Source organism: Ischnura elegans, chromosome 6 (genome assembly GCF_921293095.1).
Source record: "Ischnura elegans chromosome 6, ioIscEleg1.1, whole genome shotgun sequence".
Lineage (NCBI taxonomy): Eukaryota > Metazoa > Arthropoda > Insecta > Odonata > Coenagrionidae > Ischnura > Ischnura elegans.
Genome location: NC_060251.1, coordinates 5309102 through 5334375, shown reverse-complemented (window position 1 = coordinate 5334375; position 25274 = coordinate 5309102). Strand labels below are relative to the sequence as shown.

Sequence of the window (25274 nt, the reverse complement as noted above, 5' to 3'; positions counted from 1 at the left end):
AATTCCAATACTCCATTCTCTGGCACTCCAAGCCTCCCTTATATTACGCATTAAAGTAATCTTTAGTTTTCAATTTTACCTTATACGATTTTTTTAGTTCTCTTAAGGGGAAAATGTCATAAGTACTAAAAAATCTAATTTCATTTAAAAATCCAAATTCAAACTGCATCGTAAGAGAGCTTTAACTTGGCAAAATACTTATCTCGATTAATGCATTTGACCCAGAGGCGTTATAGAGGTTTATGGTTTTGATCAAACGATAATAGCTTTCCAGGAAAAGATAAGTGATTTCAATGCCATAATTGAAGAAAATACCTTTGATTAGATGGTTTAATCTCATGTGGACTCTCGATTGCCATGTTGTTCGTGTTTAGTTCATGTTATCCATGCTTCTTCTTGAAGGTCGTTCTCTTTCTCAATTCTGATTTGAAATGTGATCACATTTTAAAATGTGACAGCTTTGCTGCTTCGCCATTATAATTGACGATCATGAAATTGTCTCACCTAGTTGTCAATGTCATAACACGTAAGCCGTCGTTGCTGATAAAAATTATAGAGTGACATAAAAAAAGGACATTGTAAGCCTCATATGTTTCATTTGTGGCACTTATTGGGTGATACAGTTCTTACCCGAGATTTCCTAGATAATTTCCTCGGCGGCTGGCCGCTTCCTACTCAACGGGTGTTGAAAATCGAATTTTAAAAGGAAGTGATTGAAATAATATCTATTACTAGACAAACCCCTTTTTCGTGAGCTACGTTTTTAAACATATTTCTCAATTAGAAACCTACTACACTAAAGGCGGAGTTCGTTAACAATTGTACGGCATGCATTGAGTTAACGAATTTTAACAATGGGGAAGAGAATGTTTATAGTTTGTTCTTAAGGTAACACTCTGGGATCTGGCTGATGTGTTAACTATAGTGGCTTCATAATGTGTTATCGGATACAAATACTGGTAGTCATACACAGCCGGACACAAGTACTGGTAGGAGGAGTTTTTTCAAAGATTGCACCTTGCTTGCCGTTTGGAACACATCACTCTGTTCTTCGGGTAGAATGACAAGCCGCCATTGCAATGAATAAGTACTTACCATAAATGCTAACGTGGCAGAACAACTTCATCTTTACCTCTTAATTCACTCTGCTGCTGCTGCTCCATCGAAGCTGATGTTTTATCTTTATTTATTATAATTATTATTGTTATACATTTAATCTGCTTATATCAAGCAAGTAATTATGATGGCTGGATACAAAATGCCAATGGTACAAATTATGGCATCGACATAAATTATTGCATTACAATTTTTAACATCAAACTTGGGCATTGCCCCAAAATTGAGCCATGAACCTCATTTAATATGTTATAATAGATAAGTACATCAAGATCCTCGCTATATTATCCATTCGTCGTCAAGCCTTGTCGATAAGTTATTATTATTTAATACATTTATTAATGACCATGTGGCAGACCTAGTTAAATCAAAATCATCCGGAACTCTCTTCTTCCATGATGCCTTGTGATCTGGTATTCGTCCGAAACTTTAGGGAAGCCGATAAAACCCCCAAAGAGGCCACCGTATCCTCATCAGGGCTGTTGAATAGATGACGTAGTGTGTCCGCTGTGTTGTCTTGCGATGCTGTTTCGTTGCCCTTTGCATAATTCGTACAGCGGATTTCATGGTGATGCTGTTTGTGAGGTGCTGTGTTTTAAATAAATCGGAATTAGTCCACTACATTAATACATAACAAAGTTACCGCTAGACTAAAAAATTGCAAGCGTTACAACGCGAGAATATTTTATTTCAACAGAATTTTTTAAATTGCCGTCATCTCTAAGCACAGGAGACGGAAAACTTTAACATGTGCGAAAAATCCACAGAGGAAAAATCATTCGCCTTGACCGGGATTCGAAACCAGATCCCTCAATTTCCGGCCGAGTGCTTTAGCCAGTTAAGCTACCGAGGCGTCATTCTCCCCTGTGGAAATTTGTGGACTATACCGGACAAGGTGGTATGGACTGCTGAGCATATGATGCGACTAGCAGTCCAGGTCGTGCGCATGGCGCCACAGCCGGAGAGCAAAGCCCGAACTTTGAACACTAGAGGTGTTCGCTCTGGACTTATTCAATTATACCGGGACTAGCCACGGTGATAACTTTTTACGGAGTCACCCGCAATGCACAAATAGTGCGAAAAATCCACAGAGGAAAAATCATTCGCCTTGACCGGGATTCGAACCTGGATCCCTCGATTCCCGGCCGAGTGCTTTAGCCAGTTAAGCTACTGAAGCGTCATTCTCCCCTGTGGAAATTTGTGGACTATACCGGACAAGGTGGTATGGACTGCTGAGCATATGATGCGACTAGCAGTCCAGGTCGTGCGCATGGCGCCACAGCCGGAGAGCAAAGCCCGAACTTTGAACACTAGAGGTGTTCGCTCTGGACTTATTCAAGTATACCGGGACTAGCCACGGTGATAACTTTTTACGGAGTCACCCGCAATGCACAAATAGTGCGAAAAATCCACAGAGGAAAAATCATTCGCCTTGACCGGGATTCGAACCCGGAAATCGAGGGATCCGGGTTCGAATCCCGGTCAAGGCGAATGATTTTTCCTCTGTGGATTTTTCGCACTATTTGTGCATTGCGGGTGACTCCGTAAAAAGTTATCACCGTGGCTAGTCCCGGTATACTTGAATAAACTTTAACATTTTCCGTCATCCAGGAAAAATATTACGTGTCGGCAGAAATGGTTCCTCAGTTATATCAACTGTTAAACATTGTAACTATGCAATACGTGATTAATTTGAATACAAATTTTCAAATTGTGATCTAGGAAATGTTGCATTAAAATGTTCGCTTAGAAATTCCCACTCACTACCTTCCCCTCTTCCCCTTTCTTCCACTCCTCTCTTCCCCCCTCCCCTCAACCCAGAAGCGCTTTGCTGAGTCGCACTGTGCGAGCGCCTCTCTGGAGTGTGCTTTAAGGGATGAAGCAGCTCCACGAAAAGAATCGTTTATGCCATCACTACTATGGAATCACAACAACGAAACTTGATGAATGGGAATTGAAATGTCTTGTCCTTTATGCCGATAAAAGCGAACTATTTAAAAATCAACTGAGTCTAAAGATTAGACGGATTCCATAAGACACACCTGAAACGAAGTTGCAGTCAAAGCAATGGAGGCATTAAAAGTCACCAAGCAAACAAATGAAATTCAGGCGATCCGTAAACAATCAAAATATTATGCTTCTCTGTTTTGGGACCAATATAGCGAGTTACTTTTTGAATTCATTCTGGCGGGTTTAACGATAAATGCAAGTGATTGGTGTAAAAAAACAAGCTGATTGCGCGGATCTTTTCAAAATGAAATGAGAGACCTGCTGAATTCTGGAAGTGTTCTGATACATGACAACGCCCGCCCTCTAAGCGCTGGTGCAACCCAACTGTTCTTTGAGCAATTTCAATGGGACGTTTAAGATCACCCTCCGTGCAGTAATGAACTTGCGATTTTTTACTTGTATATTTCGCCGGAGAGACAATCTGCCTCTGAGGGAAGCTGTTAAAGAGGACGATTAGATTCAGGATAACGGTAAAATTCATCGAAAGGCATTCGCAGCTACTTTCTATGAAGAGCAACCATCTTCGAGGCCATCGCGTAGAAAATTAAGGGAAAGTGTACTCAATATTTGCAATGAAATTATTATTAATCGATCACTTTGTCTTTTATTGATGATCCATTGGAGATTGAAAAAAAAACAGCCCTCGAAAATGAAAAAGATCGTACACAAAATAATTAAAAAAAAGAAAATACTCGGGCACAGAATACTGCCTCGAATCAGGAAGATCAAAAAAAGATAGAAATACTGAACACAAATGAAAAATATTCTTGCATAAAATATTAGCCATTATTTTTAAATCTATACTTGAGGTGGTTGGTTTCCCGGGGGATCAGAAGGCTACAAACCACGTCACCTACTGCCATCGCCACGACCTCCACCCAGGTATAATAATTATGCAATAATATTAAATATTAAGTGGTGATAATAATAAGTAATTTATTGCAGTTCTGGCTATCACAGTTCATGATACGAAAATTAATTGACATTATAATGGAAGTGAAAACCATTATACTTTATAGTTGAGTTGAACCTTTTAAGCTTACAATAATAATCGAATTAGCACTTATCACGAAAAAATGAATCACATATTTCTTATGTGTACAATGATTAAGGACTTCTCCTTGGTATTTATGTTTGGTAATGGGATGCATAAAAACGTGAAAGGAAATGTGTTAATGTATTTAATATTTGAACAGAAAAAATAGCATGTTTTGATTCTTCTACACCATCATAATACTCTACGAGCCACTTTTAGGGTGTTTGGCAGGGGGTGGTTAATCACCAACTTGCAGCATGCAATAGGACCACCGAATGCACACCGCACAGTCATAGTAATATTACGCATAAAAGCAAAATATGCGTCCATATTCATGTGATTTGGTTCGTTTATTCACGTTTAACTACTATTTGTAAATCCATTGCTTTAACGCAGTTAAATTAAAATAATATGTCACTCTGAGACTATTCGCAGTAAAACGAACCTTGTGACCAAAGTATGTGACGCCACGAGAGGAATGTATAGGGTCTCTTTTGTGGCGCCCTGACTCCCTTTCCCCACCCCCTCTTCTTCTCCTTCAATACCTCCCCTTAACAACCAGCTCTCCACCCTACGACGCGCCAACCGAACCTCTACCGAACGCCTTCGCGATGCACTTCGACTCAAAATTGGGCCAACAATTTTGACTCGAGCTATTTGCTCACGGCAACCTCCCCTTATATGCTTAGTGATTCCCCGACCTCCATTACCTCTCAGGACTGCTAGTAAGAAACTGTGCGTCACTCTGGGTTTTCACCACCATTCCATCATACCTAGTTAAGTTTGAGTGCCACAGCAGTTCGGTTAGGGAAAGGAGCTGTGGATCCTCTGTCACTGAAGTTTACGGGTAAGTCCTATTCTCGTAAATACTAATGAGTTTTTGTACCCACATTCTTGGCTTAGACTTCATGTTTCTTCCGAGTACAATGATTAAGAACTCCTCTTTTAATTAGTATCGAATTTTAAGTGTTACTGCTTAAAGATACTTCTGTTTTTTTACAGTTTACGAAAGGTGGAGTAACCAATTATATTAATCCAGTGAATGGCACTTCAATCATAAAACCAATCTGTCAACGATCTCTTCAAGACTTTTCCTCAACGATTGGATAATAATAATTGTTTCTTCAACACGATAGAAGCAGTGTGCATGTCTCATGGAATTATGTGAAGCTACCTGAATGTGTTACTCATCGTCATGAGCGAGTGCTCATTCAGATAAAGAGTGAAGTGAATGTGTCTAGGGTTCACCAAATAATTCATTGTCAGTGTTGTGTTCAATGTGAAGTGCAGAGGTGAATATAAGTATTTTGGAGAGTCGCTGTTTTAACTCTGACCTCTTTCGACGATGGACCGTGTAGCAAATAAAAGGTAAGGAGTCTTCTCCTCTTGCAGTTTGATTCAACATCGATGTTAAACAGTTTTTGCAGGAAATAATTTAAAATGAAATTGATTTAGTTCCATTTTTTACTGATGAGAATGAAAATTTTTGACCGAATTTTTGGGGTCTCTTTGAAAATGAAAATTACTCTTTCAATATTGTAACTATCGTTTTTTATAGTATAGCGGGATAAATTAAAAAGGATTTTCAATTTGGTTAAATAGTTATTAAGTGCTATTAATGCACTTTCGTTGTCGTGTGATTTGGCAACTAATTCTTAAAGAATCGACTGAGCTGATTTGTGATGCCTTGGTATGAATAATTAACTTCGTAATGCTCTAATACTTTAATTTTACACCTTATAACGTTAGTCACCGGTACGCCATTGCTAACATTTTTTACTCTGTTAAAGTGTCTGAAAGTTCAAGCAGTGTCGTGTAGACAAAGTTCTCAAAAAAAGTATCCAATGTCAGATAGAAAAGACCGACCGGATCCCCCCTTTGGAAAAGCGTGTTAAAGTGAGAAAGGTGTTTGGTTGGACGAAGTAGATAAGATTATTTTCCACTTCCCACTGCGCTGTTAACGCATGACCGTGCAAACCTGCGTGATGCAATAACCGCGCAAGACAGGGCCCTATTTCACCGCATATTTCCCCCTGTCACCCCTAATGGTAAAGAACGCACCACTATCGCTCGACGAAATACATGTTCTAAATTTTTATTATATTACTGGCTCTATATTTTTATCGACATATTACTGGGGACAACATTAAGCAATTCTTTTGCGTTTTTTAGGGTATATGCCTTCAATTGATCCCTTGCATACATACAGTCTAAATCTCAGACAAAACGCAAGCTGTAAGTGCTAACTCAATATTTCTGCCCCATTTTCTACTTTCGTTTGTTTATCAAAGATAAACCCCTCCCCATATTTTCCTTCGTCACCTAGTCCACGGAAAAATCGAAACCGTTTGAAAGCTAAAGTAAACCACGAGACCTTTGCTCTTGAACTGACATAACTCGTGAGTTGCGAAAGAATATTCATGTATATTAACCGAATAATTTGCCGGCTTATCTCATGTCTAAAAGTTATGAGGCGGACGAATTGTATCTCTTCAGCTTTCGTTGACTACGACCATTATTATTAAATCACGCAATAGTGATAAGCAAACCTCGCTGGGAAAGTCTAAATTACACATTCAGAAATATTCCCATGAAGAAAAGCGTTGATTAAAATACATAAACTATTTTAGTTAATGTTTATCAATTAAATATCATCCTAGTAGAGGCGACCAATATATGAAGTTGCCGAGTGCTCAAGCTGAAATTCATTGATTATTTCCATATACTTTTTCTCTACGGTTTGCAAGAATGTTATTATCGAATATGAGGCTTCGTTGATGTATTGCGAAATCTCCTTCACTTACTATCTATAAACACATAACCTCTTCTAAGCTAACTCTTAGTAGCGCCTGAAATCCACAATTAATTCTAACTGAAAATGGTTTTATTTCGGGGAAAATTATACCAAAATATGTATAATTTAGTGTATGTTTAAACCTCCTCAAGATGCCAGTTTTTATAACTTCAATGAAGAATAAAATTTGCCATATCAAATATAAATATTGTGAGTCGTTACAAAATGATTAATTGTAATGATGAAAACATAACGATATGACTTACCTCGAGTAATATTCGACGATGAAGACCAAGAATGTTGTCTGTCTTCACGGAAAGAAATCAATTCCATCTATCCGTTCTTATGCTTTCCTTGAAGTAGTATCTTTTGCAGGTGACTTATACCTTCAGTTGGTTCATAGTGAACCATTTAGCAATCTCTTACTATAAAGATGATGGCATCAGGTTACTCCACCCGGAAATGGCTTAAGTTGAGCTTGGCTATCAGGGAAACGAATCTGCGAATGACAAAAGAAAAAATAAATACAACTAACTTATTTTAATATTTTAATCAAGACCTATTAATTTCATCGGCGTGCACATGAAAGTATTCAGCCTTAACGAAACTCTTCTGACGCCAAGAAAGGTGTGATAGCTAATAACTAACGTCATTATAAATGAGCATATGTAAAAACGAAAATGTAATTTGGCATGTTTTATCGATATCTGTGGCATAGTGTAAGAAGATGATCACATTGCGGACTTATTAAAATATCATAGACCAAACCGAATTTTGATCATCTTTGAAGCAATTGAAAGCACATTATTTGTTTCATTGTTTACGCTCGACTAATTAACAGCATCACAAATTTTTATTGAGGTTCATTTGAAAATTTTTCTGCGATTAGACTTTAGGCCAAACACCAATTATGAGAATATCGATTAACACATTCGCAGCTGGCGTCTATCAATAGAATATTTCCCAATCCATGGAATCTTTACCACCGAAATACTACGTAGATTCGAAGTAGTATTAATTTAAGCAATGTATACGACCTTGATTGAATAGAGGCTACTAATGCTCAGTGTGGTTTTCATATTTAAATATTCGATAAATTTGATACATCGATGTCAATGAATCGATCGGTAAGTATAGAGTCTTTATGCACTAAAGTGAACACAAATAATCTTATCCCTAATGTACTTATGACATAGTGGGAACAGCCATGCTCTTATCGTTTGTTAACTCACTACATATCTCCACTATTCACAATCGTATGCAAACATTTTACATGATGAGCTATATTAGAGACATGTTTATGCGTAAGGATAATCGTGATTAAAATTACTTTCTCGGTTCACTATTTCATAAAAATTACTTGTTCTCACTTACCTCAGTTGATATCGCTGTATTTCTTCTCAGTATTTCTGTTGAAATGTAGCTTGTAGTTACCGCTCTCCATCCTCGTTTCCGCGTATTGAGACGGTGACTTCAACGAACGAAGGAACGGCTGAAACGGGCCAGGAAATTAACTTAACTAATTTAAAACGTTCAGAAGTGTGAACATGTCGAAACGACGGTTGGTGAAGGAATGGGGTGTGCTTTCTTCGTAAGTAGAGGGAAGGGGAGGTGATGCGTTGCGGACGACAGTTGAATGCGGACCGTTGATAGCCTGTGATACTGTTTTTCGTAATGCGATGACGTGTTTTGCAAACGTACCTAATGACCTTCGCAGATGAATAGAACATTCTGGAACATTGATCACGTGTGTTTCGACCGTTGGCCGCTTGATAAATTCGCGCTATTTTTGTATAACAGCGGCACCAAATGAACGAATCTCATTGGTTAATCGTATTATTGATTTTCCGCGCGATATATTTTATAATTTATAATATAGAATATGATCGTCACTATTGATGTATTTTATTATAATAAAATTCCAAATGAACTTTACGATATCCAGTGTTTTTTTTAGATTTATCGTTGCCTATATAAATAAATTGGATCGAAATTATCGTGACGTCAGAGGTACACGTGACATGGCTGACGTAGTTTCGAAACATCCCCTCCCTTTGTTTCTGGACTTCAGTTCGCGGCAAGTTCTCTTGGGGTTAAGAGGTGAGTACCTTAACTGTTTCTTTGGTGAATCCTTTTCATTTTATTTTCAATGCACTTTCAATTTATACCCTGAAGTGTAGGATACTTCGCAAATGCAATTTGTTCAATTCCATTCAGTTATCGAGTGGCATGTATTTTGAGTGACAATATTTATTACGCCAACTACCTTAACATTCCAACTTTTATTACCACGTGTGTTATGTGCCTCAAAGTTAATATTAGTGTCAGTGTAGTTTTTTTAATGAACGCTAGTGATAAGGAAATCTCCTCTCGGATTAAAGCCGTCATGTTTCTTAATCCTGTGACTTTTGCATTGAAATAATTTATTTTGTGAAAATTGGATGTTGGACGTCATTTGACGAAATACTAGATTTGTTGCCATAGCGAATATTGGATCATTCAAATCGTTTGACCTTTGACAAAGTACCTACTTCCGAGTGGAATATGTGTAAATTATGTCAATTACATTCCGTTATGATGTGTCGACATTTGAAATGAGTGAGTAACGTGTGAGTAGTTTTATCTTTACATTTATCGAGGTTTTTGGAACATCAAATAAATCGATTGAATTGCAGGAATCATTATCCTTACGGCAATCCGGTAGCTTACTTCTAGTACTTCAGCATGTTAGTTACTATTTTGACGAATGTCAATATGATGAATTTTATCTCAGTGACTGTAGGTATAAGGTTCCACGTCTAATTAACATTAGACGTGGAACAGTGTCTTTCATGCCAGCCACGCTGCTTCGTCGTTGATTGTGAGAGAACGTTAAATTTCAAAATGAAGCTTCTCTCCGCGATTTCTTAAGTTGTTAGCCATTTGGAACCCTTATTCTTCCTTATAATTTTTACCATAATTGGTACCTGAATGGCGAGTTATTCCATGTAATTAAACTTTCAACTAAGTATTTTAAAAAGTCCTTGATATTTGAACCTAGGAAATTGCAATCAACTTATTTCGTTCATATGTGCACCTGCCACTCCAAACCACGCCGCAATAATTGATCATATAATTTTGATGATGAGGAAAAGTAATAGAATATTGGAGGTCTTAATTGGATTTACAGCACTTCACTTGGCAATTTTTTTCCTTTGAGGTTGTTAGTATGATGATTTGTTGTAGCCTTTAATATCAACAGAATCTTTAAGTTATGCTCCATGTAATGCGTATATTTTTATTGCGTGAATATTGCCAGCCATTAACGCGAACTTTCCTTTTCAGGTCCTCTATTGAATTAGGGTTGGCGGATCAGTTCCTTGAAACGGTTGGTGTCAAATGGGGCATTGCGATGAGGTTTCAAGGAAGAGGAGGACTGAAGAAATATGGTGAGTCAATATCATTCACTTCATTTGATGGGCCTTTGATATTCCCATATATAGATCTTCTGCTTCTCTTGTTCTCTATTAGTAAACAAATAAGGACTAAATCCTGTGGGGTGCGCAAAAATTCACTTATTCTGTGATAATTTTTTTGACGATATTTCATCATTTCCTATTTTAAAATAGTGTTTTATGCCACGAATTCTCGGCTGTTTACTGGTATGAATATCCGCGACTATGAAGGCGAAGAGGAATTAAATCGGTTATAATGTTACGTAGTTCAGGTGAATTTTGATAGGTTCATTTTAACATTTAAACATGTCACGGTCTCTCATATCCTTCATTTTTGGTTTCTTAAATACGAGATCAGACGTCTTACTTTTCCGCTCATAACAACCACTTGTCATTCGTGAATTGACTTCCTTAGACTATCAAGATCAGTTTTTCAAAATATGTTCGATTAGAATGGTGTGTATTCTACTTTAAGTGGTGACTAGGCCTTCTATTCCCTCCCACTCTTCTGACGAATTCCGCAGTCCTCACTCGAACGATTCATTTCATTTTAATACAGCCGAATACCCATCAGTTTCTTCTCTGCTGTCATTGCCCATGATTCATTACCATAGAGAAGCATATTCGAATTGTAAGTTCTGATAGAATATTTAAAAACTTCATGATAACATTTCCTGCTTTTATAAGCAAATTGATAATTTATTTTTTCTGAAAAGAATTTACCCCTGGTCTGTTCTACTGATTATTTCTCTTTATTTTCTACACTTGCTTATTCTGTCTCCGAAATATTTAAACTGGTCGACCTCTTCCAATGTTTCTTTCCCTAGTTTAATACTATTCTTAACTTCCTGTCGTTTGCTACACTCTAATGATTAATGGTGATTTTAGATGGCATTGTTCGTTGTTCTACCCATCTTTACCAGAATGTTTTTCTATTTTACAAATATTATTAGCGTGTGCTGATTTCTCTTCATGTAAACTCCCAATATTTTCTTTGATGTAATCGGTGCCTTTATAGTTGTAAACTATGAAAATTACGGGAGAAATAACACATACTCAGATCAATAGACTTTGTTCCTAATTCTTGATTCTTCATAACTGGGCTATATAGTATCACCCCCTTGTTGCATTTTTTTAAATGAATTGGTGATCATTCACATGTCATTGTTCAACATTTTTAATTACTTCATTCAAAATTCTAAGCATGGAATGCCAATCCACAATACTGCTTTGTCAAAATATTCAAGGAAGAAAAAGACTAAAGGAATTTGGCGAGAACCTCGGCGACCTCTTCAGATGTTTGTTTCCCTAGTTTAATGCTATTATTTTGTACACTAATATTTAATATTCGATATCCATTTAAATTGATTTCATACTTATTTTCCCTCCTATATAAACACGTCTTATTCAGATATTCAATCCACCTCTTCATTTTTATTAGCATTAGTCAAAAGTTCTCCGTTTTTGTCACTTACGGTATTCATCATACGCTCATTAATTTGAAGAGGTTACCCTAGCGAGCCTCTACTTTTCCTTGCGCACGATGTTTTCATATTCCTCGACCGCGTTTCTCTGGCCTCCCTGCCTTCATGTCAAGTATCGTTCCTCATTCTCCTTTGATATTCCACAGCTTACGTATTCTTGTACTTAAGTGGTGCTGAAAGTTAGATTCGAGACTTTTGCGTGATCCATTCAGATGATTTTCCTTTTCCCAAGAACTTCTTCAGCTGCTTCCAATAGCCCACTGCTCAAATGTTACCGACTCTCTTCTTCTGATTTCTCAGTCACATCCGATGCTACTTTGGTCTACTCTGCGTCCTGAAATTGCAATTGATACCGAGTTTTCTTAGTTTTCTACATGCCAAATGCTTTTCACCGCTTACTTCAGTTTTTAATTTTTTTTGGGTGAAATAGCATTGGTGCTAATAAGAGCCTTAGGGTGACTTTTACCGTCAATTTTCCAGTTCTTCAATTGTTTTATTTTCGCTATCGTGTCGTCCCTGAAATCGTTTTTTCCTTATAATCGCTTCGCCTGGGCTGTTGTACTGATTTTTTCTCTCTTGTTTCTACACCTGGTTATTTTTCTTCCGAAATATTTAAACTGGTCGACCTATTCCAATGTTTGTTTCCCTGATTTTGTGCTATTCTTGACTCCCTGTTTTTTACTACACTTTAGTATTTTATGGTGATAATGTTTCTGATTCTCTTCCTCTGATTTCTCGGTCGTATCCGATGCTATTTTGTTCTCCTCTACCTCCTGAAATTACACTTGATACTGATTTTACTTAATTTTCTGCTTACCAAAGACCTTTCATAGCCATCTTAAATTTTTATTTTATTATTTTGGGTGACATAACATATCTATTGAGACATAGTCTCGGTCGTTTTAAGCCTTAGGGTAATTTTTGCCGCCCATTTTATATTCGCTGAATCGTTTTCTCTTTGTAGAATTTAATCAGCTTAGAATCTATCAAGTCCACTATCTCTTTCCTTATCTTCTTAAACTGTGATCATTTTAATTTTGTATTCGTAAACACTAGCTTGTGTTCTTAGTCTGTCTTTTATTTTGGATACATCATTCCTGTTTCTCGTCTTTCCTCCATCTTAAACTTTGTCAGTGAATGCATTATATTCACCGAGAATAATCATATTTTCTTCGCCTATAATCTGCTTGATTATTTCCGCGGTACCTTGATAAACTTACTCCACTTCTGCATTTCATAGCATTTTTTTAGGCTTACAAAATTTCGGAGATGCAGTACTTATTGGCTTCAGTTTAAATCTTGACCATTACCAACCATTCATCACGCATTAGGTTGCTTTTTCATTAGGGCTTTTGCTAAGCATTATACCGATTCCAGCGTTACCGTATAGCTACCCTTCGAGTATTAGTCTGTAGCTTACACTCCACAAGTCTCCCACTTCGAGCATTTTTTTCCCCGATCCTTAATTCGTCGAGGAGCATTCTTTGAATTTCACCTTCTGGTTTTCTGTCTGTTTGCAAGTTCGACGCATACTCACGTTTCTTGTTCCCACCTTTAAGGAAATTCAATTCGTTTGATTTATTTACTCTCTCGTATAGTCCGCCCTGAAATTTGAATGAAGAACTATTGTTGTTTAACAAAGGAATATTTCACTTAACGTAATTCCGCCATGTATGTAATAAGTGGTTTAGCTATTATATACACGATAACCACGGTGGTGGTTGTTCCTAGCCTTCTACGTCACAGCTAATATAGCCTTTTCATTGATATTACGACGCATGTATCGAGAAAAGTATCAATTTTTTATCACCTTAAACCTAAAGAAAGATATTTCTTTACTTTAGCCACAGATTCCTTTATTTTACGGAATGGTATCATAAAGTTACTTCTAATTAAAAGATAATTCTCCTTGTGGATTTTAGGCTTTTCAAGGCCATTTGGATAGGCTACGTATCTTTCGTTGAGGGAGGAAGTTTAAGAGCTCCGTAAGCTAATCAGTAAGAGAAACTGATTATCTTAGAAATCAGCCTTAAATTATTCACCCTGGTTTCAATGTACTATCATTTTAAAAAGTATGTAGACACCCACGAGCCCCACTTAACTGATGTGGTAGGGTCGGTAAAAACTTGGAAGGTTGGCACATGAGGTACCCTGCATCCCTCAACAGTACGCCAGCAGGACGGGCGTGGGGGCGACAGGGCTAGCGAGACTGGAGTCTAACTATAGGCTCAAATGCCCTAGCGAATAGAATGCTCTGAGGAAACTCATGTCCACGCACACGTCGGGACGTCGCGTCGGAGTGTTTTCTTGCGGGCTCCGTGGCGAGGATTTCCTCTCTTCAGATTCATATTTGGACTCACCGTGAACGCGTAATGTGTATGTGGCCCCGTTGCTGAGTTGGATTATTTCACGCGCATTTGATGCACTGAAGTTTTGGGGGGGGGGTTCGAATCTGAGCCAATGGTATTTTTTTGTGAAAGGTCAAATGATAACATAATATATATAGTTTACTCGATAAAAAAATTAACACCGAATTTTTTCAGCGACTAATTTTTTAACATAAATGACTCAATTTGCCTTAACACATTTATTTTAAAGCAAGTTCATTCAAAGAGTGGAAATAAGCAGGGAAAGTGTAAGAGGTTGTATTTGAGTGGAAGTTGCGGTGAATTTCACAGAAGGTTCCAATTTGATGTAATGATACTTTTCTTCATTTTTTTAGAGATATCAAAACGTCAATGCAGTTGGCTCAAGAAAATATTATTACTGATTTTTTTATCGGTTGAATTTGCTAAAATATTGATTTGAAAAACTAACACAGTAATTTGTAAACAAATTGACCAAAATGGATGATCACCTGTCTTCAAACTTTTAATCAGGATAACACGTGATTTTTCTTTGAGGATTTTTTTGTTGCTGTAGAATAGGTGCTTGACTAGTTAAACCATACTATTTATTCTGTTACTTAATATTTAGTAGAGTTATTCGCTGTCTCTACAACTTTATGTTGACTTTTAGCAATTGATCCAACTAATTTTTCTCGTGCATGTGTGCATAATTATTTTGATGGTTTTTAGGTATATTAGGTAATGAGCCGGTATGTTCTTCTTACGCTGCCAGTGACGATATCAGAAGTTAAGACCATTAAGATTTCCTAATAAAAATGTATTGCTATTATTAATCAAAAGTTTGTGAAATATTGAAGAAATGGATTATATACATTCAGTCATAAAAATATATCTAACAATAGCCGTCGGATTATTTAGGATGAAAGATTTCTTTAGCGGTGTCTTTGGTTCGCACAAACGCTTTCGAAAGGAGAGCGTCGGTACTTCTAATCACGCAACTTCCCAGATTATTTCGTGAAAAAGTATTATAAATTTGATAACTACGATTTTCGAAGGAATTAAAACCATTTCTTTGCTCTAGGATCATCAAACCGATTTCAGCTAAGAATATGTTTGGTTACTTAATGCAAGTTCTCGATACTACGCGTAGGTATTTTACTCAACGGAGAATTGACAGAAATAAGTCGCATGGGCACGACGTCGCATCATTACAATTATGTACGCTATCATTAGTCGCATCATTACAACTATGGCAACTTCCCTTGATGATTTCCTCTCAGTGAATTAAAATGAGTGTGTTAAAATACATAGATTCATTATTTTTATAAAGTTAGTCAGTAAAAAAGCCAGTAGTAACATTTTCTTGGGTCAACTGTATCTTCTGTGTTGATTTTAGAAATGTCTGTTTTACAAAATGAAAAAACGTTATTGAACTTCTACGAATTCGATCTTTCATGGAGAAATTTTATAATTTCACCTATCTGTTTATTTACAAACTGTTATAATTATTTAAACGATTCCATCGTATTATTTTTGCGGAAATATCCTAATCATATTGTCCCTCTGTAATAATAGTCGTTCATCGTCAGTAATAAATAGCTTGCCCCTACAAATGATTTTTCTTCCATTGGCCAACAGAGATCAGCCTGCACAACTTCCAATTTATTATTCTCCCTTGACAAGCTTGACAAGTGGAGCTCTCCTCATCTTTCCGGATATGAATGGAGTGCAGCATATATGCATAGTGCCCGTTGAGCTGACAGCATAATAAAATGTCTTTAATTTGGTCACATCCTGCCTGTTTGGGTGTCTCTGTCTCAGATGCCACGGTGCCTCAGCATAAGGATTTATTTCTCCTGTTCATTTCGAATATTAGTGTTGGTAGTGATATGGCAGACTTGTGGATTCTCATGCTCTATCACATATTCCACCCTTGGCGGACAGTATTGCTAACTGACAGAAAGTCAGCAGTTTCATCTGGAGAATACAATAGGTACATCAGATATTGGCGATATTACAGTAGTGTTTGGCAATTTAATGCCAACTGCTAACAGCCTTGGTAGCTTCATAGTTAGCAACAGATTGTTTAATATCTGATTCCTGGGAAGATAAATTCACCATATTTATGTTATATGGTGACTTCAGCAGATGCCTACATACCATTTTCCAGAACTCAACCGCTTAGTATGTGCCATCAAGGCATGTCCAATTGCTCGTCCACTTTTTCTACTCTCTCCATAAAAATACTATCCCTTTGTGGTCATTCTTCTCTGGACATTCAGACAGTCTGTGGCCTTCCTAATGGAACCGATAGCACTCGATATCATACATTTTACCGACACTAATTATCGACATGGCTCAATCGAAACAATGGTTTCTTTGTCTTTTAGTCGATGAAGAAGATTCATTACTTTCGACAAATAATCGTCCATTGATCGCGATACCTCCAATTTGCAGTGCCACAAACATCGCCGTCTGCCCCAACCGTTGTCCTCAATACAAATCCCGCGTCCAAAAGATCGCGTTTCGTAATTTGGTGAAGATCTCCATTTTTTGGCAACATATTACTGTCGTTGTCAGTTTTGGGGACCAATCCTTTCTATAAATTCTTGTTCTCGAAATAATTCTTTACCAGAAATTTCCAGTCCTTGTAATGTCTTGCACACTTTTCAGTTTTGGAGTACTCTCCAAGGAAAAATGAGGTCCAACACAGTCTTCCATTGTACTCTTTCAATCGCACATACGCCACAGACAGTCAAATTCTCCCGCGAGATCATATCCAAAACGATGATATTTATGAAAAGCAATTTATTGCTTCACTAGTTTTTTTGCCAAGAACTGTAACCTGTTGGAATTACAAATGTCAGTCGTGAGCCGTATGCCTCGTTACCAAGAATATTTTTTTTTCTTTTGTTTTCTATTTTTTTCTGATAACCGTAATTACGGTAGGGTACTTATACCTGCAGGTGATACATTATATGCTAAGGCTACGTGACGGGAGAAGCTATTGAACTCAACACTTCAATGGCCTTTTGGTTGCCTATCTATAAATATCAATTTCCTCTAGTGTATTCTAAAGCTAACCTAATGCAGATTGTCCTACTCCTCAGCCATAATCCCTTTATTTTGCATGTATGGTAACATAGAGTTGCTCCTAATAAGGTAAAAGGTAAATCTCCTGATTGATTTTAGCAATGGTAAGGTCATTGGTTTGGACCAAATATCTCTATCTAAGGGAGGAATTTTCAGACCTCCATCACTAAGAGAAACAGATTTACTTAGAAATTAGCGTCGAACGATTAACTCTGCTTTCAATGCTCCTATTGCCTTCCTCAATGTCCTATTACCTCGTAGAAATTCAATGAATACAATTCCAACCACTCCGCAGCAGATTGGGGAGCAGACTGAATGACCCGGACACGCGAGAGAACACACAACCACGTAGTGCTGACGACTCAGAAGACGAAGTAGTTTCTTGGTGATTTACGACACAACAAATCAGAGCCTTCTTTCTATTTTCACTGAATTTATTTAAGATATATAACTTAATAGGTGCGGAGGATTACGATAGTGCATCTCCAGCTCCGTAATGATGCATGGTGAGCGAGAAGCAAACTTCGGCTTTACAATCTTCCATTTTCTGTTATCATGTCTGCAAATCCTCATTTTTCCTACGGATTATTTGCATTTAAGTTTTTACTACGGGTATTTGGATTGAATAGACTACTCGGTGGCCTCCTTAATGCATTAGTCCATTGTCACAAAAGCTCTATTACGTCATATGAAGCGTAAGGAATCCATCAATAATATTACCTTTTGCAAGTACTCATCCAGTGTAGCCTTACATTTGTTATGGTTGCCATGGAGATTTTACCCGCGGCCAGATTGGTTGTATAAATAAACCATCTCATGAATAGTAACAACTTCTGACTAATGAGTTTCTTGTTAGATCTCATTAGCTGGACTTAAATTTGTGACTCTTAATAGATTTGATGTTATTGAATCCGCTTATTGGTTGAGCTCACTGCTATCACCGGTTGATTAACTAAAACTTATCCCTTACATGCTTATAATCACATAGCTTGTCATTGCTAACCTAAAACTCACCGTCACGTAGTATCATATTATGATGCATTTCACCATCAATTGTACATCATCTTATTCGTTCACTTATCCGAAATGAAATCTATCCGAGACTGCAGCCAAAGATCTCTTTTCTTTGTAAAGTTGAGTCAGATTCATGAATCCGGAATCACACCATCATTTTTCCATCCCTTACAATGACTGGTTAAGCGATAGGTTTTCAGGGACCAAAATAGTCATCGCTCATTGATCCATCATTTATTATGAATCTCGCGGTCATTCCCACCGTCCCTTTTTCCATCGCTTATTACGTCACTTTCCGTATCCATAACTCTCGTTCAAGTAAGATCAAAGATTGGCATTAAAATCTCTGTAAGCGGCCGAGCGTTCTGATTGGCTGATAATTGAGCCAATGAACCCTTTAGTTCTGTCGACGAATAATACTAAGAGTCTCATCCTAAAAAAACTTGCTTGCCTCCATGAAAACAAAACGTGAGCAAACGTTCGCAGTTGGCGCGTTTCCCAACTCAAAACTTGTGCGACTCTCGAAGTATCTTAGAGACGGTTTCTTGGCAAAAGAAAGGTGCGCATCCCAAGAAAAGATAATTTTCGGTAATTACCTACTGTCGTCTCCACTGAAATGTAGACCGGTTGCGAATCGAATGCAGTGAAGGTACAGTCGCTTTCACGCTGTACAGGTGGGGCCGTGGGAGTGTTCTTTTCTTTCGGTCTCCTTGGCGAGGCTTTTCCTCTTTTTAAGTGCATATTTGGATTCAACGTTCACATAATGAGTAGATGTGGCTCCGGTGAGTAGGTTTGTTTCACGCGCATTTGTTTCTATGAATTTTTGGGAGGATTCGAATCCGAAAAATTATATTTATTTTTTGTAAAATAATCATTCTTAAAATCATCATAATAGACACAGGTGACTCAATAAATAATTAATACCGAATTATTAACAACGTCCGAATTTAATAAAATAATGACTATGTATTTTAATGCATTTATTTTTGATTCATTCACAGCTTGCGAGATGAAATAACTGAGGATGTATGTTCGTGTCATTTCGGCTAATTCTGTCGAATATCAGTTCAGATAAATTCCTACTCTATTAATTACAATTCTCACTAAACACTTATACTTAAAATAATTTTGATAACAATAAAAGAGTAAGAAAAATAATTGTAATTCGATTGATTACTGGGTAAGAATTTTAATTTTTTTACTCCAAATTTTGAGCTATTTTGTGGTGAAATGGACATTCTGATTTGAAAACTGTAGTTAGATTTCTTCCGACATGTTCAGTTTTTCATTGTTTCTTTTGTAATTGTGACAACACTCAGCTTGATTGAGGGTCGTTCATGGGAGACATCATTTCCCTCCAATTGACCGACATTAACCTCATACGATCGTTGCCGGATGACTGACGTCATAGGAGGCCAGCATCAGGTGTGTAGTTGTGTAGTTATTCAGGAGACATTATATTGAGACGCAGTCGCGTAGTCCGAAGTTAGCTTAATATGCGGCTGGCATTCACTGATATTTTATTGTTAATACAAACGCATCGGTAAAACATGCCTTTTATACATTATTCAAGTATTCCACCGATTGAAGTTGGTTTCCATGGAGTACTTCAGAAGCATTCTGGGTTCTTCCGCTTACTTTAAGTACTGCTCTTCAATTCACAATAAAGCCTACTCCCTTTCATTCTATCTAATAATTATATTCTTGTCCTTTCTCTCCCTCGTCTACGTAACATTCTACCATCTAACACAGTTTTCAACATCCCCTCCCCGCTAAGTACTCCCTTTATCCATACCTTCTGTCTCCTTCGTGTCTCATTTAAAAGCTGCCTCTCCTCACTCACCATATCCTGCACTTCGTCGTTCCTCCTCCTCTCCGTCCACCTGTCACAGTTTCCACCGCGACGTCCTCTCCGAGCCGATCAGCTGACGGAATATTTTTAGTTCCGGGGTATTTCCGCGATTTTCAGATCGCGCACGAAAACAGGATTTGGCGTTCAACTCCCCTCACCCCTCCCCTCCTCTCCCTCCACTCCACCCCTCCCCAAGGTGCGTATAATAGGCCTATTGTGCGTGCCTATTATACGCACCTTGTCCCCTCCCTGTATCTCTCCCGAAACATGCGACGTTCGCGTACTCTCTCGGTCTCTTGCACTCCACTCCACACCCACCGAATCAGCGGGTCCTCCCCGCCGTGTCTCCCCATACACCCGTCTAGGGTTCTTTTTCGGGCCGAGAGTTTCTTTTCTCCCGTAAGATGTACTCCGCCATATGGCAGTAGAGAAGGTTTTCTTCCTCTCCCAAGTATGTGGAGCAAAATTATTTTATTAGCAAAACGACAGGAGATATGTTTTATTTATTTTTTTAGTCTTACAAAGTGTTGTAAGTTAATGTTATCGGAGAGTGTGACCCATATGTGTGTGATGAGCTAGAGAAAACTACACGAATGAAGGCAAAACTTTGAATGGTGAACAGTTTGACTCAGAATGACTGTGAATTATCATGAAATCTTTTTGGAAATTAACCTTGTGTCTTTTCAAATCCATCTTGCCGAAAGAGACTGTGATGTACTTTCACATCCTATGCATGCACCTGGCGCTCTATAGAAAAAGAATCCAACTCCTGACGCGCGGAGGCGAACCCTGCCGCGCGATCGAAAAATCGATGTAATTTCCGGCGACGCAAACTTATTTCAAAGATAACTGCATAAGCACCTCAAGAAATCTTCAAAGAATGCTCTCATATAAGTTACTCCGCGTGACTTTGCCGAAAAACCATTTGAAACTCTACCCCAATGTAAAACTTTGTCGAAAAACAGTATCCGCCATTTTGTAACTGCACGGTAAGAATTTATCGATGATATTCTTTAAGATTACGGAAAACTAAAGAAAAAACAACATGCCAACAGATTATGTGGTTTTTTATTCTGCAAGAATCCACCCATAACTTCACCATCTACTTACTTTGGAAGATTTTCAGAGAAAATTGAAGACGGGCGTTTTTATGAAAATTTGTTCACGTTTGAGTCTCTGTATCTCAGTAACGATCTATGTCAAATGAAGTACATATCCATAAATTTCAATCATTTCTGAGTATAATTGCAGAGTTTCAAGTTTATAACTCAAAAAAAGCCATTTTGTAATTTTATCCGGCTTTTTCCGATTTCCGCCCACGCTGCAGCCTGGGAATGCGTCGAACAGTTCTCCTTCTCCATTCTTCGCCACACCCACATCTCGAATTCCTCCGATCTTCTCTCGTCCTCCTTCCTGAGTGTCCTCATTTCCGCGCCTTAAAGAACTACGATACAGATCAGACTCTTCAGCAACCTTTTCCTTAAACTTTAACATAACATTCCTCTGAGAAGGTCCTTTCTGTTCATGAACGCCTCCTTTGCTAATGCAATTCCCTTCCTGATGTCTTACTACTGTGTCCGTTTTCCTCTAATATTCTACCTAAATAGATGAATTGCTCCACCTGTTTGAGTTTTTCCCCGCCCACCTTTATCTTTAGCCTCACATACCCTGCTTTAAATGCTTTGCAAAACAGCAAAATCTTGGTATTCATTTTATTAATGTGCCTTTTAATAGATTACCTATAAATTTCGTTTGAATATTTCTAAAATATCAAAAACAGGAGGATCAGATTGGTACTACTGTTCTAGATTCTGGCGTTCATTGCAATTTCTTTACGTTTTAAAATGCTGGCAGTTTTTAGTTTTTATTTGCATTTATATGAACTGAAAAAAATCCTATTTTGAATGTTCGTATTATAAACGGAAAAATTCCACTGCATCACGCTTGAGAAATGCACTGATCAGGCAAACCTGTTTTGCCTATTTGAAGGTGAAAATTAATGCTCAAGATAAGTCATGGGCCCCTCACAAAGTGAACAAGCAGTATGTCTAGAGTTTACGGACCTGGAGGAACGGAATGCAATACATGTCTACCTATAATATCATAGTATCATAGTGCACCTATAATATAATATATATATAGTATGCATATAATTTGCCGTGACCCTAAAGATCACTCTTGCTACTGCTTTCTGCTAGCAAAAAAAGTCTAGCGAATATGTTGAAGATCGAAGTGGCGCTTATGACGAATGTATTTAAATTGAAGATGATGACTCGTATCATTCAAAACGATAGTAGGTATGTGATGTGAGTAGATGTGTGACCCAATTCATTATTCATTTATTATTACTGAATCCCCAGGTGGCTTATTTAAACATACCATACGGCTAAGATCGGATGGTAAAACATGAAAGTTGACTGCGAGATGAATAAGCTTCTAGGGACTAGCTTCTTGCGTTTCATCTACTAGATATTTATTTTCACTTATGTTAGATTCACTTAGAAATCAATTATTAAAACGAATTAAAATTATTTGTGGTGAATCCATTATTTTTTAATGTTTATACATGGTTAACGCTTTTCTCCACTCATTTCTCCCGTCGGCTAATCTCTTCACACAAATTACATTTCTTGTCTTTCATATCCTCCTTTGCCTGCTCCATCTATTTCATCTGAGGTCCTCTATTTATGTTCTTGCCATTTACTTGTTCCTAGACAATTGTCTTCATCACAACATCGTGTCTCAAGATGAGGCCCTACAAGGGTTCGCTTATTAGGGTTTCATGTGACTTCTTTGCACCACTTTTCGAAGGCATCTAGCTATGATTTCTCCGCTGCTGTCATTGTCCATTGTCCGTGGAGGATCAGTGGGAAGAGATTTTCCCTATTGACCTTCAAGTCAAAATCTTTTTCAGTTCTTAGGATAGTGGTTGGGAAATTCCAAATTGATGATTTTATGATTTTAAAGCATTAACTATCAAGTCTTTTCACTATTAATAATAGAATATTCTTTTCTTCATTAATTTTTAACGCAAATGGAAACGTAGTTGTTGCGGTTTACGAACATGAATTTTTGGCTTCTTCATGACACGTGGCAAACGCTGAGAACTAAAACAATTACTTTCTGCTTTTCAGTATTGCCCGTGCATGTAGATTATCTATACTGCTAATCACACGGCAGGAAGCATCACATCTTCGAAGTGCTTATATTTTCCTCACTCGGCTGTGCATTCACTTTTAGAATTGAAATAGAATTTTTCATGCATTCTAGTTTTTCACGGCTTTCCACGATGAATTTTCATTCCAGGCAGGTCAGTGCAGTTTATAGTGCCATTGAACACGGATTTTAAGCCCTTTTGACTTATTTATTCCGAATGCGATGGCTTGCATTTGTCAAGAGTGACCTAATGCCCTCTCCCTAAACGAAAATTCTAATCGAAGAATCCCAGTGTTCCTCACTTTCGCTTCATTAACGAGGGCACGAACGACCTTCAAAACAATTAAGAAATGATTCTGTTTTAGAAGAAAGACATCCGTGGAAGTCCTTCCAGAAACGTTCTTACAACATTACCCTAATCTCTCAGCCTTCTTATACATATCGCTTTAATATAGGTACTCACATGCTATTTTATCCCTGTGTTTTTAATTTATGTATGAAATAAGGGCTCATAAAGCCTAAGGCCTTGATTATATAATTTTCATAGTGTGTCTTAATCAATGACACATTGTAAAATATTAAGACGTAGTGGACATCGTAGCACTTTTTCTCGATAAACCTTAGACTGCAACTTTAAATTCACCTATTAGCGGATTGAAATTTGAGAACATTATATTCCCATTAGATCAGTATATATTGCATTTAGTGGGATAATTATTGCTAATTTTGGATGCGTATTTTGACTACTCAGTGCTTACGCAATGAGTAAATGGTGCAATCTTTTCGCCTTAATCTATACTCTGAAGGAAATGCTTGTTAAAGTACATCGCACAATCACCTTTAACACGCGGCTAAAAGCAACTTGGAATGTTTACCAAGCCGGGAAAATAATCAATAATATGGCAACCATAGCATGGTAATCAATTTTCAATCACTTACACATTTTTTGACATTCATTCGAATTATAAATTATTGGGTAGCAATTATTGGGTTTTATAACTGTTAGTTTTACTGATCATAGATGAGAAGACCAATGTATGGGAATATAAAAATAACAACGTTAAAGAGTGACATCCTTATTTGCCAATGGCCTTTTTTTACCTTTGAACTATTTTCGCCAAACCTAATCCATTGGTTAAAGATTGACCTAATTTCAATGTATAAATAAATAGTGTGTAAAATACAAAACTATTTTCATTGGCATATCTTGGTAATTACTCTATACTTACAGGATTAATATTATTTATAATGTCCCGTTTGCTTTCGACGTATCTCTTACGTCGTGGCAACTAACGTAACTTTTGTTAGCCTTGGAAAGTGTCCTTTTGTTAGCCTTAGTGTCCTTAGCAACAGTTTATAAACTTTTCATGTAATGCGGGCTTTAATTTAATTCTCATGGATAATTTCGGACTTACATACTAACTTGAATTCTCCTTTCTTTTTTTTACAGAATGAAAGTGTACGCAATAATCTGCTTTTGAGCCACGTAGAGTGAAATCACCAAATGAAGAAATTCGAATCATCGGCAGGAAAGAAAATACAAGAAGAGGATTCAATGGGGGGAAATGATAGCCTCTTCATTGCTAGGAGTTTATAGCTGATGGTTGATATTTTTGTGCAATGCCCTGTTGTTAAATGTATACGACTATTACACATACATTCACATTTACACACAAATAACACATGGTATGAAACAAGGTACAATGGTACATGAGATCTCCATCGATGGTGACGTCAATCGAATATAACAAATGCAAAGAGTCAAAATAGACTCGAAGGGTGAAAAATAAATGCATGGTGAAATGGTTGCAATCAATGAGAGGTTATAATAACTGGTACCAGGTGGAGTGAATAAGAAAAATTCACAAAGGCCATGGCCCATAAACAAGGTTAAAAAATGATAAAAATAGCGCTAAATATATGGTTCCCAAATGAAT

The 25274-nt window shown here is 37.4% G+C and overlaps 2 long non-coding RNA genes across 2 annotated transcripts; one reads left to right on the top strand and one right to left on the bottom strand.

The window, feature by feature from the left end:
- Positions 1-1157: 1157 nt before the first annotated feature.
- Positions 1158-8554, bottom strand: LOC124160430. The gene is made up of 3 exons (XR_006865161.1): positions 8331-8554; positions 7223-7455; positions 1158-1704 (listed from the first exon to the last, which is right to left on the bottom strand). It is a non-coding gene; the product is annotated as an uncharacterized LOC124160430 (long non-coding RNA).
- Positions 4897-25124, top strand: LOC124160428. The gene is made up of 4 exons (XR_006865160.1): positions 4897-5009; positions 5165-5530; positions 10281-10384; positions 24788-25124. It is a non-coding gene; the product is annotated as an uncharacterized LOC124160428 (long non-coding RNA).
- The last annotated feature ends 150 nt before the right edge of the window (positions 25125-25274 follow it).